We start from the raw sequence: 22,129 nt of genomic DNA on the forward strand, positions 1-22,129 counted from the left end.
TATCCCTGGTGTCCTGGCCAATATGTATCCCTCAAGCAACATAACAAAAACAGATTACCTGATCAGTATCACATTGCTGTTTGTGGGAGTTTGCTGTGCGCAAATTGGCTGCTGAGTTTCCCACATTACAACAGTGACTACATTTCAAAAGTACTTAATTGACTGTAAAGCACTTTGAGATATCCAGTGGTCGTGAAAAGCGCTATATAAATGTAAGTCTCTTTCTTTCTTAAAGCAGTTGTATCTCTTGATTCTGAGTAGGAATAGGAGGAAACATCATTATGTAACATGGGCCCACTTGAATGACCAGGTTGAGAACTCTGATCTACATTAGAAAATTGGACTCAGAGACATGTTGGATATCTTATAGAAGGTTACATGGAGTGACAGCGTAAAGACCAGAGGTGAGTGAGCTGCATAACATAGTGTCCAAGCACAGAGACAGAAGCTGAAGAAGAAGGTTGTTATGTCTATAGTGTACTTATGAATGACTCCATGAGGCAATGTGTTCTCCTTGAACTGTAGTGACCTTGGTCCTTTATTCCAAACTCCAGAGTGCCCTGCTAGTATGGTGTGTAGCCTTTTATACAGGGCCCTGCCACCAGGGCATGAAACCCCCGGTCTCCACCAGTTGCAGCCTCTAGTGGTGCCAGCATGCAAGTACATGGTGTGAACCTTATTGATAATACATCAGGTAAACAAGTCTCCATCTTATACAATCTCACAGTGATTACACATAGAGTACATCCATAGTCAGCATATGCAATAAAGGTAATGGGCACACGTTCACAGGAAGGCTGGGGCGAAGCAAAACAAAGGTTTCTGGGATGGATGAAAATGTGTCTCTTGTTTTGAATGGTCCCACACGATCCATACAATTCAGACAATTTATCATCGTTTCATTCTGTGCATCTTTGTTTTTGTTGTTAGAAGACATTTACCCGTCAACCAAACCCCTTTAAAGGTTTGTGAATTAGTTATGGATGCAGATTCTCTCCAAAACTCCCAAAATGTCTGAACTGACAGAGAAACTCAGAAATTGTAAAAGAAAAGTAGATCATCAGGCATTATGACATCGTCCATACCAAAGTTGCAATCAACATATTGCATCGAGTTATAGAAGGCCGAACAGATGTTGCTTTGCACAGGACAGGGCAGACACTGGTACTAGATCCTATCAGTGGCTTAACCAGGATTATCTGTCAAAGTCTTTAATCTGCCTAAATGCTCCAAAACAAAACAGAAATACACTTGATGAGTATGAATGCAGTTGGCCAATTTGAAGCGCCAATGAAAGCCAATGTTAATTATCACTGCATATGAGGATATCCAGGTCATTTGACTGATAGGTTTGACTAAAAGCTGCAGTATGAGTCGTGCTGACCTACATAATTCCAAAATATCTAAAATGCGTCAGATAGGGCTGACTCTAAATAGAACTCTATTTAATAATACAAATACTGCCGTCTAATTATTGCACTATGTACATGGCAATAGTACTTAAGATGAAGGTAGTTTGGCTGCCTTCATTACTTCAAGTACCTAGAACAAAATATTTAAAAACAATTGCATCACAAAGCACCACCTTAATTTTCCCTTAAATAGCGTCAAAAGGCACTGAAAATCCTTTCCAAATGTGTCCAAATTTTTGGAATTATTATAGAATTATATGGGTAGAAATGGTGCCCATTGGCCAGGCAGAACATGAGACAAAAAGGAACCGATATACTGTACGACATAAAGAAATTTGTGGTAGACTGTATTTGAGAAAATTGTTGATTACGAATAGTTCACAAGTAATTATCTGTCGACGTTTTATCATGGGTTGTAAGATTTTCTGTTTTCTCTGTGGAGGTGAAATTTGGGGGTAGAAACTGGACTTCATTGTGCATGTTGTAAAACGGGTGTAACGAGGACCAATTTCGGGGATCAACGTCGCTCACCTTGAGTATCTCTGGCAGGCAACTGACAGATTATTTGATCCGCTCATTTTTCAGGCGCCCCTGGCAGCCGCCTAATACAGGCGTTTGACTTGTTACATATGTAAATGTGGGATCTAACACCTGTTTTCGATCCACCTGACAGAAATTGGTTTTGGGGTGAGTGGAACAGGAGCTGGGCCTGTTCCGTTCACGATTACTCAGCAGCCGCTGTGGCCGAGCAGCTGCCGCCAGCAAAAGGTGAGGTTCTTTTTGAAAAAAACTTTTCAATATCGTTCCTGTGGAGGCAGGAGGAGCAGAACTACTCTCTGACTGCACAGCACTCCCAATCTCCACAACCACCACCGCCCTCTGGCTGCTCCACTCCTCCCTTCAGGGCTAACCTTCAGGCTGCTGCCGGCAATGCAAGCGACCCGAAATGTATCTGTATCAAATGGGCGAGCTGCCTGTGGAGGCGAGATAGGCACCGGCAGCTCACCCAGGTAATGCTAATGAGGCCCGAGACCCGATTTTAGGCCGAATTTGGGGCTCCCGCTTGGGACATGCATGCCATGTACAGCGCCCATTTCAGGCCCAGAAACGCCCAACAGAAATTTCTGCCCTTACATTCTAACCAACTTCCTTTCTACCCCCTCCAGAGCAGGGTGATGGGGATTATGGTGGAACAGGATAACTGTTTCCATAATGGAGTGAAGGAGCCATATCTAACTCTTCATAGTCTAAGGAAAAATGAGTTGCTCAGAAGCAGGAGACTGACTGATCGGCTTCTAGTATAGGTTAGGTGGGGAATGTGGTCCGTAACCAGCCAATGCCATCTTGTGTTTAATGTGTGACCATTTATATTGATCCTCTGCTTTAGGTCTCTTCACAAAGTGCTCCCACAATCTACTTCATATCGAACTTTTAATTGATTTTAGTGGTAAAGCTTTGTCAAATTCATAGGGTCACACATTTTCAACCGTTTGTAACATGCACCAAATAAGTCTGCGTTACTTAAAAAAAATGTCAGTAACAATGAATTCCAAATCTTCCTTATTGGAAAAACTGCATCCTGGACCATTGTGAAACAACATGAATGTGTGGGAGTCAGAGGCTCCGCATATCGTGTATTGTAATGTCTGGGTTTACCAGCTTATTTATTTCTCTCTGCGTTCTGGAGCCGACAGATTCCAGTGTTTGATATCAGTGTATGAACACTTAAACATTGTGGGGCCAAAATTGCCCCTTTCTATAAGGCCCGTGGCTGCCTGAAAGCGGCGGTCATGGGTGGGTGCAGACTGGTCGCTGAGTCACCGCGGAGGGACCGTCATTTTGAACATTGCCCTCCTTCAGATTTGGAGCGTTGTAGGGGACAGCTCTGCCCGTTTTTCCACCGTGACATGCATGCGCCGACCCCTTACTAACCGGCGGCGACCCCTTCCCTAAATTGCCTCGCGGGAGATTGCCCCTTTCGAATATTGCCCTGCGGGAGCGCTGCCCCCAACAGCTTTTGCTGTCGGTACCCTTTCTGTGGCTTGGCAGCGCGGCCGCCCTTAAAGGGGAGGTGGCGCTGCCAGCGACTCCATCTTATTTTTTTCTGTCGGCGAAGTCGAGCCGACCATTATGCCCACGGGTTCGGCCGGGCCGCCAACAGGCAGTCTGGCACCTCCCCCTGAAATTTCACCCTGCAAGCAGCCTGCAGCATGGTACGCGCCCCCTGAAGCTGTCTCTGGTATTGCCTGGTGCAGCTTCAGCGGGCGCTTCCGAATTTTTGCTCTGGGGCAAAAATGGGTCGCTGCGCACGGTGATGACATTGTCATAGCTCGTGGAGCAGGGGGGCAGGGGGAGGGTGTGTGGGAGCACTACCGGTTGCCGTTGTCGCTAAACTCCCGTGGAATTTCGCGGGAGTTAGCAGTGGTGCGCCCAGGCAAAAAGACGTTTGCACCCAATTTGTCTGCACCTTTGAAAGTGGCTTTAGTGAGTTGGAGTGAATGGTGAGATATAACGGATATAATGGTGGTCAGTGTGAAAGGAATGGCTCGGTCATTGCAGAGATCCTTTATGATGTTGCTGTGGGGTGGTGCTAACCTGGCAGCCATAAGGGTGTAGTGCATAAAGGTATGTAAATCTGGCCACGATGAGGCTGTCCCTGGCCTCCCAGGCAGCAATGTGCTCGGATACTGGTGGGATCTGGGCTGCAGGTTCCTCCAACTGAAGCTCCTCCTTGTCATCCTGCTGATGCTGCTCCTCCTCCTCCTCCTCCTCCTCTTGCTCCTCCTCCTCTAAAGAGGCGGTGCGCTCAGTGCCTTGCTCCTCATAAGCACTAATCCTCGCTGCTGCGCTATGTTGTGCAGGGCCCAGCAAACCATGGCGATTCTGGAGACCGTGGCTGGTGCGTACTGAAGGGCTGCTCCACATCTTTCAGGGCATCTGAAGCGCATTTTGAGCATTCCTACTGTCTGCTCTATAACACATCTGGTGGAAATGTAGCTTTCATTGTATCTCTCCTGCGTCTCTGCTTGGTCTCCTCGAGGTTGTCATGAGCCATGTCTTCAGTGATAGACCTTGTCTCCAAGCAGCCAGCCGGAAAGTCTGTTTGGAGAAGAGCTGAGAGAGAATGGACTGGTGACGGACGAGTCATGGCAGCTGCCAGGGAATTTGGCGCCATGCCTGATGATCCTCCTGTGGTTGCAGACCAGCTGAGCATTGAGGCAGTGGAAGCCCTTGTGGTTGACAAAGACTCAGGTTGTGATGGGGTGTCCTGATGGCTTCATCAGTGGCAAAGTTAATATAATTGGCTGACTTGACAAAGAGGGCAGATCCCTGGAAGTAGCATGAGGCGTGGATGAGAGCGCTGGTGACTTTGGCAGCCACTGGTAAGGCATGTCCACCCGCTCCTCTGGGCTGCAGGTCTTGCTCGAGCAATGTGTGATCATGATAGCCTGAGCTTCCTTTGGCACTGCTGCTCAGTCATGTTGAGGAAACTCATCCTCTGCCTGTACACGCTCTGTTAGGGGTATCCCCTCCGGCACGGTGCAGTCCTGCACTGATGCCCTCCATCCTGTGCAACATCAGGTGGTTGAGGAGAAGGTTGGTGTTGTTGGTGCTGATGGTGTGCCTGGTGCTTCTGGTGTTGGAGTTCGTCGTGGTCCGATTCTGAGGACCAAGGTGAGACAGTATAAACGGCACTCATTCTGATGGAATAGATGGCAAGTCAAGTAGCGATCAGAGGAGCAAGCTTTCAATGGTGTGATAGATTGTAGCAATGAGGTGAGACTGGATGGTGACTTTGCTGGAAACACTTGGAGCTGGATTTTCGGCTTTTTGAATTTTGGGGCAATAATCGCGGTGGAGCGTAAAAGTTTGAGCTTGAAAATAGTTTGCGCCTCCAACTGGAAATTTCGGCAAAAAAGTCATGTGGAGGAGCGTTGGCGTTAAGTCAGTCATTGCGCGACTGACTTTGTGTACTTGAGCAGAAACTTTCGGCATTAAAGGAGGCATCCATTTTGTGCATGTGCAGTAACTTTTGTTTCTCTTTTCCGTTCACAAACGCTCATGCAGGATGTGGCAGCTTCCTGCGCGCATGCACATATAAACTGCCCCACTTCTGCCACTTCTGCTGAGATGGAGGAGCAGGAGGGAAGTCAGCGTGCCAGGCGCTTCCGTCATGAGGCGAGTGAGGCCTTAGTCCACGCAGTGGAGGGGAGGTGTGCCTCACTCCATCTTGCTGGGGGAGCCAGACCACTCCCTCCTGTGTTTATGCGAATATGGAGGGAGATAGCGCAGGAGGCGTCTGCTGCATACACTGTGCCCAGGACAGGCACACAGTGTTGAAAAACGTTCAACGACCTTACGAGATTCGTCAAGGTGAGTACCATTTGCATCTATGAATGCCTCCATGATGTCTAACATTAATCTCACACACTATGTGAAGTTTATCATGCACATGGTCCCTCTCAACACTCTGTGGAGTGGCTTTCACAATACATAATAAAGATGAAGGCTTACTTTGGCATCCATGCACATTAACTCTATCATTTACTTTGTCTCTCGCAATACACTCCAAGTGCTGCTATGCCTTTCTGAAAGATCACTTACAGCCCCCATGTTAGATGCCTCAAACCTGTGAACAAATACTGATGAAGCACGTGCAACATCCAAACAGATTGAACGGAAGCAACAATAACATTCACACAGTATCACCTATTGGACTCTGGTAGGCATATGTACCACAACAGCAGAGAAACCCTTTTTAAACCCTTACTATTTTTCTCTCTGCAGTCCAAACACTACCATAATAGAAAGGAGCAGCTGCGCTCAACCAATCCTGTTGAAGGATGTGGAAGAAAGGGTCTCGGCCCTAATCGAAGTTCCAGCTTGGGCAGTTGCCGGGGGTGATGCTGAGTCCCCTTCGGGGAGTGAGGGTATGTCTATGGATGGCGTGACTCACTGCATTGAGAGATATTATGGAGTTGCGGTGGACCTTCAAATGAATCTATGCAATGCCACCTTCCTCATGTCACTTTGCTCCCTCCCCTGCTGCTAACCACTCCTCTGTTGTTTTCTACTTCCAGATGACCAACCAGAGGTGCAGCATCCCTCGAGGGAGGCTTCCACATCATGCCATGGTGGAGACGACGAGGGAGGGGAGGAGATTGCTCCTGCGGAGCATCTCAGCCCATCAGTTGCCCCATCGGGACTAACTTCATCTGGGGACGATGCTGACTTCCCAGGGTTTGAGGATTTGGAGGCTCCTGGCCCCAGTGGCATACAGCAATGCAATGCCGGGGTGGAATCTCCGGAGGGTGAGTCGGCAAAGTCGGTCTACTCAAAGACAGGCAGACATGGAACTGGACCTGGTGGCAATGTCCAGGGAAACCACAGTGATGTACCGTGACTTTATTGATGCATTGGGACGGATTCCAGCGAGCATTGACAAGCTCACTACGACTGTTTTGGAGGCAGCGTCGCAGATTGTCGTTGTGACTCGTGAGTCCAGCGAGGCCATCATTGCCCACACACAGAGGCTGGTGGCCTCGAGCAGCGACAGTGGCATTCCAGAGGGTGTGGCATGTGCCCTTCATCACGCCGCAGACTCGGGCGCATCACAGGCACAAACTTTGCTTCAGCTTGGCCAAGTGATGCAGTCCATGTCTGCTTCCATACTCTCTGCATTCCCCACTGTCCCACAGGGAAGTGACAGTGTGAAAGCAGGCCAGCAAGTTGTGGGGAAACATCATGCTCCAGTTGATAAGGCCCAACCCCGCCGGTGAGTCAGTGGTTCCCCGGAAATGGGAAGTGCGGTCATTCCTCAGGAACGCAACATTCCGGATCCCACCACTCACTCACCAACCATGCACCATACAAGGTTGACACCACAGTCACCTGTGACTGGTCATGCCGATGATGAGGTGCCCCAGTTCAAAGCCCGGCCTTCCAGGCCAAGAGCTGGTCCAGGACGTCCTCAGACACCGCCTGCATTGTCTGTCCCCCAAACACAGCAGCCCTGTAGCAGCCTTACTGCATGCCCTGAGGAGTCATTGAGGAGGAGCAGAAGGCATGGGTTGAAGGGAAGAGGGGGAGGGGGGCAAGTCTTGCAAAGACCCACTAAAGGCTGGCAACGCTCTGTTGCCAGGAACGTCTGCACCATTATCCGTATTGTACATGTGATAACAATGCACTCCTCTTTAGTGGTGTTGCTGCATGAAGCAGTCTTGTGTTAATTTACATTTTGTTCGCTGCATGGAGCAGTTTTGTGTTCATTGACATAGTCTTTAAGGATTTTGGTGGGGGAGGGGGGAAATTGTAAATGTTGCAGTTTTCGATTAAAATGTTTGTTCGACCTTTGCCGTTGGTGTCTTATGTCTCATTCGCAGAATCAAGTGTAGAATAGCCAGCATGGTGGCATGGAGCAGCGAGTCAATGCTGCAACCCCATCTTCCCAGTTCAACCAAACCGGTCAATGATGAGCTGCTGACATAAGGTTCTTGCTGTGGCCACATCTCCATGCTGCCTCCCCTGTGGTTGTGGTGGATGCACAATGGCTTCCTCGCCAGGCTCCCCTTCCTCATCATTGTCCTCCTCCTCCTCCTCCTGAGGTGGTCCTGCAATCCCCACCGACAATATCTGTCCCCTCATGATGGCTAAGTTGTGTAATATGCAGCACACGACAATGAACTCTGAGACCTGTGTGGGGAGTATTGAAGGCTGCCTCCAGAGTGATCTAGGCATCGGAAGCGCTGCTTCAGCACACCAATTGTCTGTTCGATGATGTTGCGGGTGGCTGCATGTCTATCATTATAGCGCTGCTCGGCTTCTGTGGCAGGGTTCCGGAGGGAGGTCATGAGCCAGGTGGCCAGACAGTATGCTTTGTCCCCGATCAGCCCGCTCTTACCTTGTCTTTGTCGCTGAAACATTCATGAGACACTGCTCTCATGCAAGATGAAAGCATTATGTGTGCTCCCTAGATAGTGGGCATTCACTGTGAGGATGCGCTGCGTGTGGTCGCACACCAGCTGTACGTTTCGGTTTCTGAAGACTTCTGCATTGTGTGATGGTGCTCGCAAGGCGACATGTGTACAGTCAATGGCACCTTGAACCTTTGGGAAGCCTGAAAATCATCCAAACCCTAGAGCTTTCCCATTCTGGCTGTTCTTGCTCATTGGGAACTTTATGAAGTCCATTCTGCATGCATACAGTGCCCTTGTAACCTGGTGAATGCAGCAATGCGCAACGTGCTAAGAGATGCTGCATATAATCCCTGCTGCCATTTGGAAGGAGCCGGAGGCATAGAAGACCATCGCCACTGTCACCTTCACCTCGACGGGCAGCGCAATCCTGTTGGTGCTGGTAGGCTATAGGTCTGCTTGTAGGAACTGGCCTATCTCTGTCAGCACTTCTTTTTGGAAGCACAGCCTTCTATCGCACTGCACATCAGAGATATGGAGGTATGAGTCATGTTCCTGCAAACCCATGGGGATAAGGCCTCCTCCCCAAATGTCTGTGACCTCTTCGATTCCATGGCCCAACATGGTCAAGAACCCTTCTCCCAGCTTGAAGCCACCTGCCAATAGCAACCAGCATGATATGCTAGCGAACTAGTATTGTCCCCAATGAAATATCTCACTGACTTTGTAAACGAAGTGTTAGGGCACATAAAAGTGTTGTTTACAATTTGCAGCCTCGCACAGCGTTCTGCGCGCAACAGTAACTGTCACTGACAACTGCGATATAAGATCCTCCAGCCTCCCTTTAAAATGCCACCAATAGTGCCTGCTGCACCCTGGGACCAACTGTTTTGTTCAGTAGTTTCCTGGGGCGGTCATTAAATGAGGCGTTAGGGCCGAAATTTCCACCCGGGGCGCGAGCGCAGCCTTGCACGCCGATTTACGTCATAATGACGGGCAAAACAGCGGGTGGGGCGGTAAGTTTTTGTGCCACCGCAAAACCATTGGCGAAACCTCCGGCCGGGCGCTTCATCCTAGACACCCCATTTCACACCCAGAAACAGCATTTACCGCCCCGCTGGGGCGCGAAACGAGGCGCAAATTAGCGGAAAATCCAGCCCTTGCAACCTGTAGAAAGCTAAAGGTGTGCTGGGAATACAGTCAGCAACCACTTCGGCCTGAGGAAAGTGACCAGCTGTGAAGTGGGATCTTTTATAGTACATTTCATACTGTCATCTAATCAGCTGGATCAATGGCCACTCAACTCCCGCCTCAGGCTGACAGACGTGGTTCCCGAGCTGCGTGAATCCCGTGGACAGCCAATCCGGTATTAATTTGAATGGTCGGAGGAAAAAGGCGCTTAAGGATCTAATAAACTGCCTGTTAATGATTTGAAGTTGGTCGCCCGCCTCTGCCGGTTGTGTCGCTGCCGCACCGGCAAACACGCCCGAGGGAAAGGCACGTGGGGGCGGGATGACTGCGGGTTCCCGACCCGCCGCAACTTATGTCAAATTTCCCGCCTGACCCGCCTCCAATCGTGCCCGCGTGGACCCCAGAAAATAGTCACCGTTTAAAAAATGTATATATTTCTTGTAAAGTTTTTTTTCTGTAACTTTATGAATGACAATTATGCTTGACATTCTGTGGTACTTGTCGCTGAACTTAACTCATGAAATTATTAGCAAACTATGGTTGAAAAATAGGTCACAGAGCAGATTTTGAAAGGGTTTTTGTGCAGACATTTTAAAGCAGCAGACAGGATTTTCTCTTTTTAATCCAGTATTAATTTGTTCCCAGGATTTGTACAAAACAGATGTATGTTGGTTTTGATTCTGATGGTTTCACATCCAGGAATATTTGCTTTCAAAATTATGTGATTTTTTTTTTTATCCTAGCAAGAATATTGACGGAAAATTTGGCAAACGCCTTTAAAAAAAAAAAAAAAAATCCCACTGTGAGAAAAAAATGCAACAGTCGCACGCAAATGTAATTACTAACTGAAATGTTCAACATAATTTGCCATTGGGTTCTCACTTGACTTCTGTAAATAAAAGATTTCCTTTGCCAAGCACGCCATTCATTAGTGGCTTTTGGATTGCAAGCCTCCCTTACTTCAATAGACATTTTCCTGGGAACATTCTGCAAATGTGAATGATTTTTGCCTCTACCACATCAGCACCTCCCCCAGCATAACTGTGCAGCTGTGCTAAATGTACCAACCCAGATTCCATGGTAGTACAATGTCCTCTCAATGTGCTTTACAAATGCAGCATAAAATACACTTTTACAGAGAAAGATGGCAACTGTCTATCATTCTCGTGCAATTCAGAGACTAATAGCATTTTCAGATTTCTGTGCAGAATAAACATGGCTTCTCCACACACAATTAGTGTTGAATTGTCCTGTTCCACAGATCGATTTCCATTCCATAATCACAGAATGAATAGGCCACAGTCCAAGTACTTTTATGTTTTGGGTAGTATGCCAAATTGTTCTTCACAAAAGCATTACATTTTCCAGCAGTTTGCTTCCAGAGCTTCCACTTAAAGAATGAGAACGAGAATTCTGAGTTTGCGATAGTTTATTTCAACCAAGGCACTCTCTTTTTGTTTAATGTGGCTCGGTCTGTATTTAAACTACTGCTGCACAATGTCCCCATTGAAGGCTGTGCCTCGCCACCAGTTTGAGCTAGAAATTGCTTGAAGTCTGAGCTTCTCTCTTAATAATATGTTCCAGATGTACCCAGAGTAGACAAAGTCTGTGACTGAAGCACAACCAATGTTCCTTGGTCTCGCTCTGCATGTTTGTGGTGAGCCAGCTTACACAGAGACTTAGAATTAAGGTAATCTTAAAACAAATAATGAAAATCTGTGTTTTATTTTAAATCCCCCTTCTATAATTAATGTAAGTTGCATATTTAGACCCAATTAAAAGAACTAAATACCTTCCATCACTTGTATGCACAGCGATCCCAAATATCCCTGAAATTTCAGCTTATCCATGCACTTTTCTAACTGACTTACGCCCCAAAATAGTGTCATTTTGTCTCCACAATGAAAATGTGGCCTTGACTGAAAATGCTCCATGTAGCCACACACCATGAAAATTACTCTATGGAAAGAGGGGAATACAACAACGAGCATCCATGAAATTCAACGTTCATATCTGACATGTGTGCAAGCCAAGAAAATTAGTAAAAATATATGTGACAAAAATGTAGTACTGAATTAATAAGTTACATCTATAAAAATGTTAAATGGTTTCTTATATTCTTCTTCTCTTCTTAGGCAGTTCCTCGGAGTCGAGGATGACTTGCTTCCACACTAATGCGTTCTCAAGTGATTGATGAGACCAATGCGGGATCTACAGTCTCTGTCACAGGTGGGACAGACGGTGGTTGGAGGGATGGGTGGGTGGGATGCTTGGGTTGTCGTGCGCTCCTTCCACTGTTTGCGTTTGGCTTCCGCGTGCTCCCGGTGAAGAGACTTGAGGTGTTCAGCGCCTTCTCCTCCACTTTGAGCGGTCCTGGGCCAGGGATTCCCAGGTGTCAGTGGGGATGTTGCACATTTTCAAGGCTTTGAGGGTATACTTGAAGCGTTTCCTCTGCCCACCTGGGACTCGCTTGCCATGTCAGAGCTCTGAGTTTATTACGAACATAGAAAGATCCAAAAATGTCGGACAGGAAAGATCATCTGGTCCATCGAGCCAGTCTCTCACAGTCGTGATGCCTGAAGCATCATGGTTGGACACCCACTACCCACCAGCGGCCATGTAATCTTCCAAGAGGAGGAGGGGGGAGCGGGGAATAGAAAACAACTCGAGGCCAAATTAGCGAAAGTACGATCTGGAAATTTTTTCTCTGAATCCTTTAGGCGATCAAAACTAGGAGACCACTTTGACCATGCTTATAATACCTGATATTTCACTTACCTTTTATAAAACTGGCAATCTCTACCCCAGCCAGAAACTGGTCCTGCTCTCTTTTGAAAGTATGCAGTGTCAGCACCAAAAACATAAGCTGGCAATTTGTTCCATAATAATAATAATAATTTTGATTTATATAGCGCCTTTAACGTAGTAAAACACCCCAAGGGGCTTCACAATAATTTTACAACATGTTAGATATTGACCATTGAGGGAAAGAGAGAAAAAGTATGAGAATTAAGTCCGAAGCGGCAGTCAAAATGCGCACGCAGCTAGATACAGGTGAAAAGAATTAAAATAAAATAAATAATACAATAAGGAGTATACAATAGTAAAATCACTATAATAAAGGTTAATTATAATTAAATAAAATTAAATAATATATTTCATAATTATAACTTAAGTTAAAATTAGAAAATCAGCAATTGAAGCAAATTAAATCAGTTATTAGCTGCCTTTAAGATTAATTCCCTGTCCAGTGATTCAAGTAATCTGGAAGAACCAATCACTGTCCTCCATCCTTGTGATGTCATAATTTTATTACTTTTTATTTCTCATTTTGTCATCTTGATAGGACCTGTAATAGCTCCAGGCTCGAGCTGCCTCCGTTGTCAGGGAGACGCTGATGTTTAAATCTCCCTCCAGCTGCTCCAGTCTCGTGCTGATAGGTCTATAGGTCTACTATCCTCTAGGAAAGAAGAACCACCTAACATCTAATCTAGTCCGACCCTGCATTAACTTAGTCACATGACCAATCTATCAAATTGAAATAATCTATCCATCGGAACATAATCTAATCCTTTAACTACTTTATATACCTCTATCAAATCATGTCGAAGCCTACACATCTCTGAAGTGAATAGACCCAGCTATCTTAGTAACTAAGGTGCTTCAGGCTGGGAATCATACTTGTGGCCTTCCTCTGCATCTTTTCCAAAATCTCTATGCAACAAGAAAAGAAAGAAAGACTTACATTTATATAGTGCCTTTCTCAAAGCGCTTTACAGCCAATGAAGTACTTTTGGAGTGTAGTCACTGTTGTAATGTGCTCCCTTCACTGAAAGTGCTGTAAAGGAAGTAATATGAGGGGAACAAAACTAGATGCAGTATTCTAAATTTGGTCTATCCAAGGAAAAAATGGTGTGCTTTGTGTCATGTTGATTTGTCCTGTTATTACCCCAATATGCAAGTTGCTTTGGTTATGGCTTTTCAGCATTGGTCAAGAACCTTTAGAGAAACATGAACTAATAACCCCAAGATCCTTTTCTCTCTCAATCGATTTCAGTTCGGTTTCATGTAAAGTGTAAGTCTACCTTGTTGGTCCTGCACAGATCCATAACATGCACTTATCCAGGTTCAATACCATTTGTCAGAGTTTGGCCCATTCCCTCAGCATATCTAACTCTGCTGGCAGAAATCTGTTCTCCTCCACAGTCTTCACACTTGCAATATTGTGTGTATAGATGTCAGACATCTTTAACTACATACTGGAGCGGACATGGGCTACATTTTCTGACCAGTGTGGGTGGGGCAATCTAGAAGGATCATCAGATAAGATTCAGCAAAGGGATTGAAAGGATGTGTAGGAAGATATTTCAGTCTGGGACATCTAGAATCAGCTGCTCTTTTCCAGTTTTAATTACTATCATAAAGAGCCTTTGAACTTTTGTTACTGGTATTTAAAAAGTCTATTTATGCTCTTGAATTTAATGTATGGGCTCCTTGTCAAAAAAATTAAACAATTTCATAATCTGCCATTTACTCAAGATTCAAACTGTAACAGTACACTTTGGAGGAATAAGCACTCAGTTGAAAGATATAGTTAATATTGTCATTATATAGTGGAAAACTGTAATGGGCAGTCATTTATCTAAGCAGCTGCAGCATACTGAAAGCCTATGTACTCTGTCTGGTCTAGACCTTTAAAACATGCTGTTATTATCCATCTACTTTAGGTACAGACTCCAGTATTGTCACCATTTGTATCTACTGCGGACATATTTTGTATTTAGTTTCAGCGTCCCAATGGCAGAGGCAAGTTTATTTGATAATTAGTTGTTAAACTTGGCATAGTGATAAACTTGGATTAGTGGACAGAAATATGGCATTCCTTTATTCGCGATGTTAAATAGTGACAGCATCCTGTTGAATCGTTTTCTGCTGAATTATGACCCTCTCTTTTATATTACAGAAGTGCTTCAAGATGCCAAGGACTCCCAGCGAGATGGAATCTGCCCATTTTACATTACAGAGTGAATGTCACAGCACCAAAGCAACAGACAAACAGCAATGTTGTCTGAACAATTGTTGGAAAGCCAAGGTTCATGACTTTATTTCTGGCCCAGACCTTTTTCAGTTGGTGGGGGATGATCCATTCATACAGAGGCATCACTCCCAATGACAGCATTTTAATTTGCTGCTGCTGGCATTGTTTGCCCCTGGGGACACCAGTAAAGCTCATCGTTCGGTGGGTCTCGACACCTTCAGAGGCAGCTAAATTGCTTCCTTACTTTCTGGTGCTGCGTTCATTGAAAATGTTATAAAGGAGCTGGTAGTCAGGGCACTTCTGACCCCATACTCCAAGTTGAGACATGCTCGGTTGGAAAAGTTCAGATTTAAGCACCAATCCAAGGGTGATGTCAGGACTCACTTCTTCACACAAAGGATAATGGAAATCTGGGGCTCTCTTCTCCCCAAAATCTGTTGAAAATGATCAATTGAAAAAGGCAAAACTGAGATTGATAGGCGTTTGTTAGGCAAGGGTATTAAAAGACATGGGGGGAGAAATTTGGCTGCTTAGTGCCTCCTGTTAGCGCCCGGGCAGGGGGGGGAGGGGGTGCACTAAGAGGTTAGCGACCGGGCGCTAAGGGGTTAACAACTGGGCACGGCAAATGCAGCGACGCTTGTGAACTTCAGTGGCGGTTTAGCGTTGGCGCTAACTCTTACTGCCTGGGTCTTTAGTGCCTCGCAGATCGTGACATCATAAAGTGCGCAGCGTCCCGTTATTGCCCCGGATGTGAAATTGTCTCCGGCCCCCTGCTGTATCGCTGGGCAAGAACAATGGCAGGAAGAGGAGGCATTGTCAACTCGGCTGGCCGCTTGGGGAATGCTAATTAATGGGAATGGTTTTCAGGTAGGCCAACCTTTATTATTTGCACCAGTCTGGTGCCTGCTGAAAGTTTTTGATTTTTCATTACTCCAAGATGTCCCAGCCCTCCACTTTGTGAGAGTGTTTGGGGCTGTAATGGCAGTCGCGCAGGTCGCCTTGCAACACGGAACTGCCGACAAGTATGTTGTGCACCATCATTGGCTCTTCCCTTTAAGCGAGAGAAGCAGCCTCTGATGCTGTTACCAATGTACTCGAAATTGTTCAATGCTCTGCCGCTACCTCCCTGCTCTCAGACTTTAGCGCCCGAAGAGAAGTGGTTAGCGCTTGATTTAGCGCTCCACTTCCCTCTTGGAGCGCTAAAGCGGAATTTCCTGGCAGGAGAGTATCATTAGTGCCTGCCGCTACTTTTTCTACTTTTCCAAAGTTAACCGTGACACTACGGAATTCCTAGCCCCATGTACCAAGGCAGGTAAACGGAGCTAAGATACAGATCAGCCATGATCTAATTGAATGGCGGAACAGGCTCGAGGGGCTGAATGCCTGGCTCCTCCTGTTCCTATGTTCCTAATTTGGTTGGCATTTGTCAAAAAGTTGACTAAAACAGTAGTAAATAAACAAGCTTCTTGTGTCAACTGAAATGTGACGAATTAAAAACTTTTAAGATGATTGGATATGGGTCTCCATTTTAATGGGTGCTAACTACATTACCTAATTAAGTGTACAAATACAGGAACACAGAGCTAGAGTTTCAAGTGCACATGTGGCTTATAGACATTGAGATTCAATTGAGTGCAAAACGGGTCAGAGAGTGTGAGCTGCATGAAGGGAGGTACTGCACACAGACAGTAGATGTAAAACTATATTTGGGCTACAAAAGGGCATTTTTTTACAGGATGATGAATAGATATTTCGTTATGACACGATTAACTGCTTATTATGATATGCACTACACATGACATTTCTGTTCAGGCAAATGCCATTTTATCACTCACAACAAAAGTTCCATTGTGCTGTACTAATCCTTTGAGTATTGAGAACTGAAATGCTCAAATATAACCTCTGCAAAATATAACCTCTGCAAAAAGGAATTTTCTGCAGTTTAATCAAGAGCGTCGTTAAAACAAAATGTGAGAAATATACGCATCCACAAGACATTTATAAATGGCTCACAATCTGGGAGTATATAAAGCGGGAATTTTATTTTTAGTATTTTAGTGCAAAAACACTGCAACAGACCTCCCAGCAACTGTTGGAGAAGAATTCCCAGAGGAGCCTGCCGTTCACGCTTACCTGTGAAAACCTGAATGGGTTGCTGTGGGTTTGCAGCGAACATCAAAGTTCGTTATGATTAACATTTGTAAGTCATCTAGGCGAACGTTTCCTATCTTAAAATTAAAATGCTAACTGCAGTCATGTGGATTGCAAAAACAGCCTGCTGAAAAGATAAAGCACGGCTGTGGTGAATTATAAAAGACTCCCCATGCATTCTTTACTTTGACATGATAGGTCTATTGGAATGGATAATCATGCTATGAAATGCCTGTTTTCATCTGCCTTTGTTCATGTATGTGGGTCGTATCAGACATAGGGCATCTGAAAAGGGTGAGGAGGACAAGCTCTGTTAAGAATGTCGAGGGTGGCATGCTCCACTGGAAGAATCTGAAAACAGAGCCATAAAAATGTGCATATTTCGGCATTTTGCCCTGGTATTTTCTGAGATTTGGGATGAACAATGTAACCTACCCTCATTCTTGTTAGACTTTGTAGGGTGACTGAGTGCATGAACCAAAGGCGTAGAGAACAAATGCCATAGGCATAAGTACATAAGTACACAAGAAATAGGAGCAAGAGTAGGCCACTTGGCCACTCGCGCCTGCTCCACCATTTATTAAGATCATGGCTGATCCAGTCAAGGACTCAGCTCCACTTCCCTGCCCACTCCCCATAACCCTTTATTTCCTTATTGCTCAAAAATCTGTCTATCTCCGCCTTCTGAACTCCAATGTGTATAGGCCCAACCTACTCAACCTATCTTCATAAGTCAACGCCCTCATCTCCAGAATCAACGTAGTGAACCTTCTCTGAACAACGTCCACTGCAAGTATATTGTTTCTTAAATATGAGACCAAAACTGTACACAGTACTCTAGGTGTGGCCTCACCAATACCCTGTACAGTTGTAGCAGGACTTCTCTGTTTTTATACCCTATCCTAGATCATAGAATCATAGAAATTTACAACACAGAAGGAGGTCATTTGGGCCCATCGTGTCCACGCCGACCGACCAAGAGCTATACAGCCTAATCCCACTTTCCAGCTCTTGGTCTGTAGCCCTGTAGGTTACGGCACTTTAAGTGCACATCCAAGTACCCTTTAAATGTGGTAAGGGTTCCTGCCTCTACCACCCTTTCAGGCAGTGAGTTCCAGACCCCCACCACCCTCTGGGTGAAGAAATTTCCCCTTGTATCTCCTCTAAACCTCCCCCCAATTACTTTAAATCTATCATCATCATAGGCAGTCCCTCAGAATCGAGGAAGACTTGCTTCCACTCTAAAAATGAGTCCTTAGGTGGCTGAACAGTCCAATACGAGAACCATAGTCCCTGTCACGGGTGAGACAGATAGTCGTTGAGGGAAAGGGTGGGTGGGACAGGTTTGCCGCAAGCTCTTTTTGCTGCCTGTGCTTGATTTGTGCATGATCTCGGTGATGAGACACGAGGTGCTCAGCACCCTCCCGGATGCACTTCCTCCACTTAGAGCAGACTTTGGCTAGGGACTCCCAGTTGTCAGTCAAGATGTTTCACTTTATCATGGAGGCTTTGCGGCTGTCCTTGTAACGTTTCCCCTGCCTACTTTTGGCTCGTTTGCCGTGAAGGAGTTCCGAGTAGAGAACTTGCTTTGAGAGTCTCATGTCTGGCATGCGAACAATGTGGCTTGTCCAGTGGAACTGATCAAATGTGGTCTATTCCCCCTGGTTGTTGACCCTTGGCAAGGGAAATAGGTCCTTCTATATACTCTATCCAGGCCCCTCATAATTTTATACACCTCAATCAGGTCGCCCCTCAGCCTCCTCTGATCCAAAGAAAACAGACCCAGCATCTCCAATCTTTCCTCATAGCCAAAATTCTCCAGCTCAAGCAACATTCTTGTAAATCTCCTCTGCACCCTTTCCAGTGCAATCACATCTTTCCTGTAATGTGGTGACCAGAACTGCCCACAATACTCCAGCTATGGCCTAACCAGTGTTTTATACAGTTCAAGCATAACCTCCTTGCTCTTGTATTTCATGCCTTGACTAATAAAGGCAAGTATTCCATATGCCTTCTTAACCACGGGATCTGTAGACCTGCACTCCAAGGTCCCTTTGTTCCTCTACACTTTTCAGTGTTGTACCATTTAATGTGTATTGTTAGACCTTGTTAGACCTCCCCAAATGCATTACCTTACACTTATCCAGATTGAATTCCATTTGCCACTGTTCTGCCCACCTGATCAATACATTGATATTTTCCTGCAGTCCACAGCTTTCTTCTTCATTATCAACCACACAGCCTATTTTAGTGTCATCTGCAAACTTCTTAATCATACCCCTAATTTTCCAGTCCAGGTCATTGATATATACCATAAAAAGCAGGGGACCCAGCACTTAGCCCTGTGGAACCCCACTGGATACACCCTTCAAGTCACAAAAACACCCATTAATCATTACTCTTTGCTTCCTGTCTCTGAGCCAATTTTGGATCTAACTTGCCACTTTGCCCTGGATCCCATGGGCTTTTACTTTCGTGACCAGTCTGGCATCATTAATGTACAATAGTTCATTTTCGCACTTGCTTGGCTTTGATCAGTTCTGTGCGGTAAGTATAAATTTAAATTAAAAAGAAATGATTTTAAAATTAATTATGCACTATTTGCTGTTTTTTGTTAGAAAATGTAAAATATGTCTTTCCTGATGGTGTTGTGATCTCCACAGGATACAATATTTCCCTGCATCATCCGGTTATACAAATTCCAATATCAGCTCTTGTCAAAGTTCATGATTTGATTGTGGGAGTCTGCTGTCTAATGTTTTCCTCTCTCACCCCCACTGGCAAAATATAGAAAACAGTAAACAAAATAAAACAAATCTTTAGGTATATGTGTATTACATAGGATTACATATCTGTTCTTAATTTTAATGCAGCCACTCTCTTCTTGTCAGTTTGTGCTCAGTTTCAAACCTCCAGTTTAAAAGGAAATTTTGAAATCCAGTGTCTTCTGAAATCAGTACTGATGTACTATAGGATTACATAGGATTACACAGGATAACTTCACAGAAACAGGCCATTCAGCCCAACCAGTCCATGCCATGCTCCACTCGAGCCTCCTCCTGTCTTTCCTCATCTAAATCTATCAGCATAACTCTCTATTCCCTTCTCCCTCATATGGTTATCTAACCTCCCCTTAAATACATCTATACTATTCGCTTCAACCACTCCCTGTGGCAGCGAGTTCCACATTCTCACCACTCACTGGGTAAAGATGTTTCTTCTGAATTCACCGTAATAACACAATTGTGCAATGTGTTGAAGAGTCACAGAACCTCTCTACTTACGGATTGGTCATTTACGGCACTTTTTGTGCTTTTATTTCTTTTAATGAATGAAATATCTTGTAGTTTTCCTCTGCTCAATTCTCTTCCGTGCCCTTATCTCCTGACAGTGTTGACCTCTTGCTGGGTTATGGTTCCATGGGCCCGTTCACCCTTCAGTACCTTGTCTGAGTTACCATTATTCATGTGAGAGGACATAAGAACATAATAACATAAAAAAATAGGAACAGGAGTAGGCCATACGGCCCCTCGAGCCTGCTCCGCCATTCAATAAGGTCATGGCTGATCTGATCATGGACTCAGCTCCACTTCCCTGCCTGTTCCCCATAACCCCTTATCCCCTTATCGTTTAAGAAACTCTCTATATCTGTCTTAAATTTATTCAATGTCCCAGCTTCCACAGCTCTCTGAGGCAGTGAATTCCACAGATTTACAACCCTCTGAGAAAAGAAGTTTCTCCTCGTCTCAGTTTTAAATGGGCGACCCCTTATTCTAAAATCATGCCCTCTAGTTCTAGTCTCCGCCATCAGTGGAAACATAGAAAATAAGTGCAGGAGTAGGCCATTCGACCCTTCGAGCCTGCACCACCACTCAATATGATCATGGCTGATCATCTCTGTATCCACCTTGTCAAGCGCCCTCATAACCTTATACGTTTCGATAAGATCACCTCTCATTCTTCTGAATTCCAATGAGTAGAGGCCCAACCTACTCAATCTTTCCTCATAAGTCAACCCCCACATCTCCGAAATCAACCTAGTGAACCTTCTCTGAACTGCCTCCAAAGCAAGTATATCCTTTCGTAAATATGGAAACCAAAACCAAATCTGTACGCAGTATTCCAGGTGTGGCCTCACCAATATCCTGTATAGCTGCAGCAAGACTTCCCTGCTTTTATACTCCATCCCCTTTTCAATAAAGGCCAAGATTCCATTGGCCTTCCTGATCACTTGCTGTACCTGCATACTATCCTTTTGTGTTTCATGCACAAGTACCCCCAGGTCCCGCTGTACTGCAGCACTTTGCAATCTTTCTCCATTTAAATAATAACTTGCTCTTTGATTTTTTTTCTGCCAAAGTGCATGGCCTCACACTTTCCAACATTGTACTCCATCTGCCAAATTTTTGCCCACTCACTTAGCCTGTCTATGTCCTTTTGCAGATTTTTTGTGTCTTCCTCACACATTGCATTTCCTCCCATCTTTGTATCATCAGCAAACTTGGCTACGTTACACTCAGTCCCTTCTTCCAAGTCGTTTATATAGATTGTAAATAGTTGGGGTCCCAGCACTGATCACTGTGGCACCCCACTGGTTACTGATTGCCAACCAGGGAATGAACCATTTATCCTGAATCTCTGTTTTCTGTTAGTTAGCCAATCCTCTTTCCATGCTAATATATTACCCCCAACCCCGTGAACTTTTATCTTGTGCAGTAACCTTTTATGTGGCACCTTGTCAAATGCCTTCTGGAAGTCCAAATACACTACATCCACTGGTTCCCCTTTATCCACCCGGTTCGTTACATCCTCAAAAAATTCCAGCAAACTTGTCAAACATGACTTCCCCCTTCATAAATCCATGCTGACTCTGCCTGACCGAATTTTGCTTTTCCAAATGTCCTGCTACTGCTTCTTTAATAATGGGCTCCAACATCTTCCCAATCACAGATGTTAGGCTAACTGGTCTATAGTTTCCTGCTTTTTGTCTGCCTCCTTTTTTAAATAGGATCGTTACATTTGCAGTTTTCCAATCTGCTGGGACCTTTCCAGAATTCAGGGAATTTTGGTAAATTACAACCAATGCATCCACAATCCCTGCTGCTACTTCTCAAGACCCTAGGATGCAAGCCATCAGGTCCAGGAGATTTATCTGCCTTTAGTCCCATTATCTTACTGAGTACCACCTCCTTAGTGATTGTGATTGTGTTAAGTTCCTCCCCCTACATAGCCCCTTGACTATCCACTGTTGGGATATTGTTAGTGTCCTCTATCATAAAGACTGATACAAAATATTTGTTCAGAGTTTCTGCCATCTCCATGTTCCCCATTACTAATTCCCTGGTCTCGTCCTCTAAGGGACCAACATTTACTTTAGCCACTCTTTTCCTTTTTATATACCTATAGAAACTCTTGCTATCTGT

The 22,129-nt window shown here is 45.1% G+C and overlaps 1 long non-coding RNA gene across 1 annotated transcript; it reads left to right on the forward strand.

The window, feature by feature from the left end:
• Window positions 1-353: 353 nt before the first annotated feature.
• Window positions 354-6,559, forward strand: LOC139279002 (uncharacterized). Its single transcript, XR_011596398.1, has 3 exons — window positions 354-404; window positions 6,201-6,343; window positions 6,494-6,559. It is a non-coding gene; the product is annotated as an uncharacterized lncRNA (long non-coding RNA).
• Window positions 6,560-22,129: the final 15,570 nt, after the last annotated feature.

Source organism: Pristiophorus japonicus, chromosome 1 (genome assembly GCF_044704955.1).
Source record: "Pristiophorus japonicus isolate sPriJap1 chromosome 1, sPriJap1.hap1, whole genome shotgun sequence".
Lineage (NCBI taxonomy): Eukaryota > Metazoa > Chordata > Chondrichthyes > Pristiophoridae > Pristiophorus > Pristiophorus japonicus.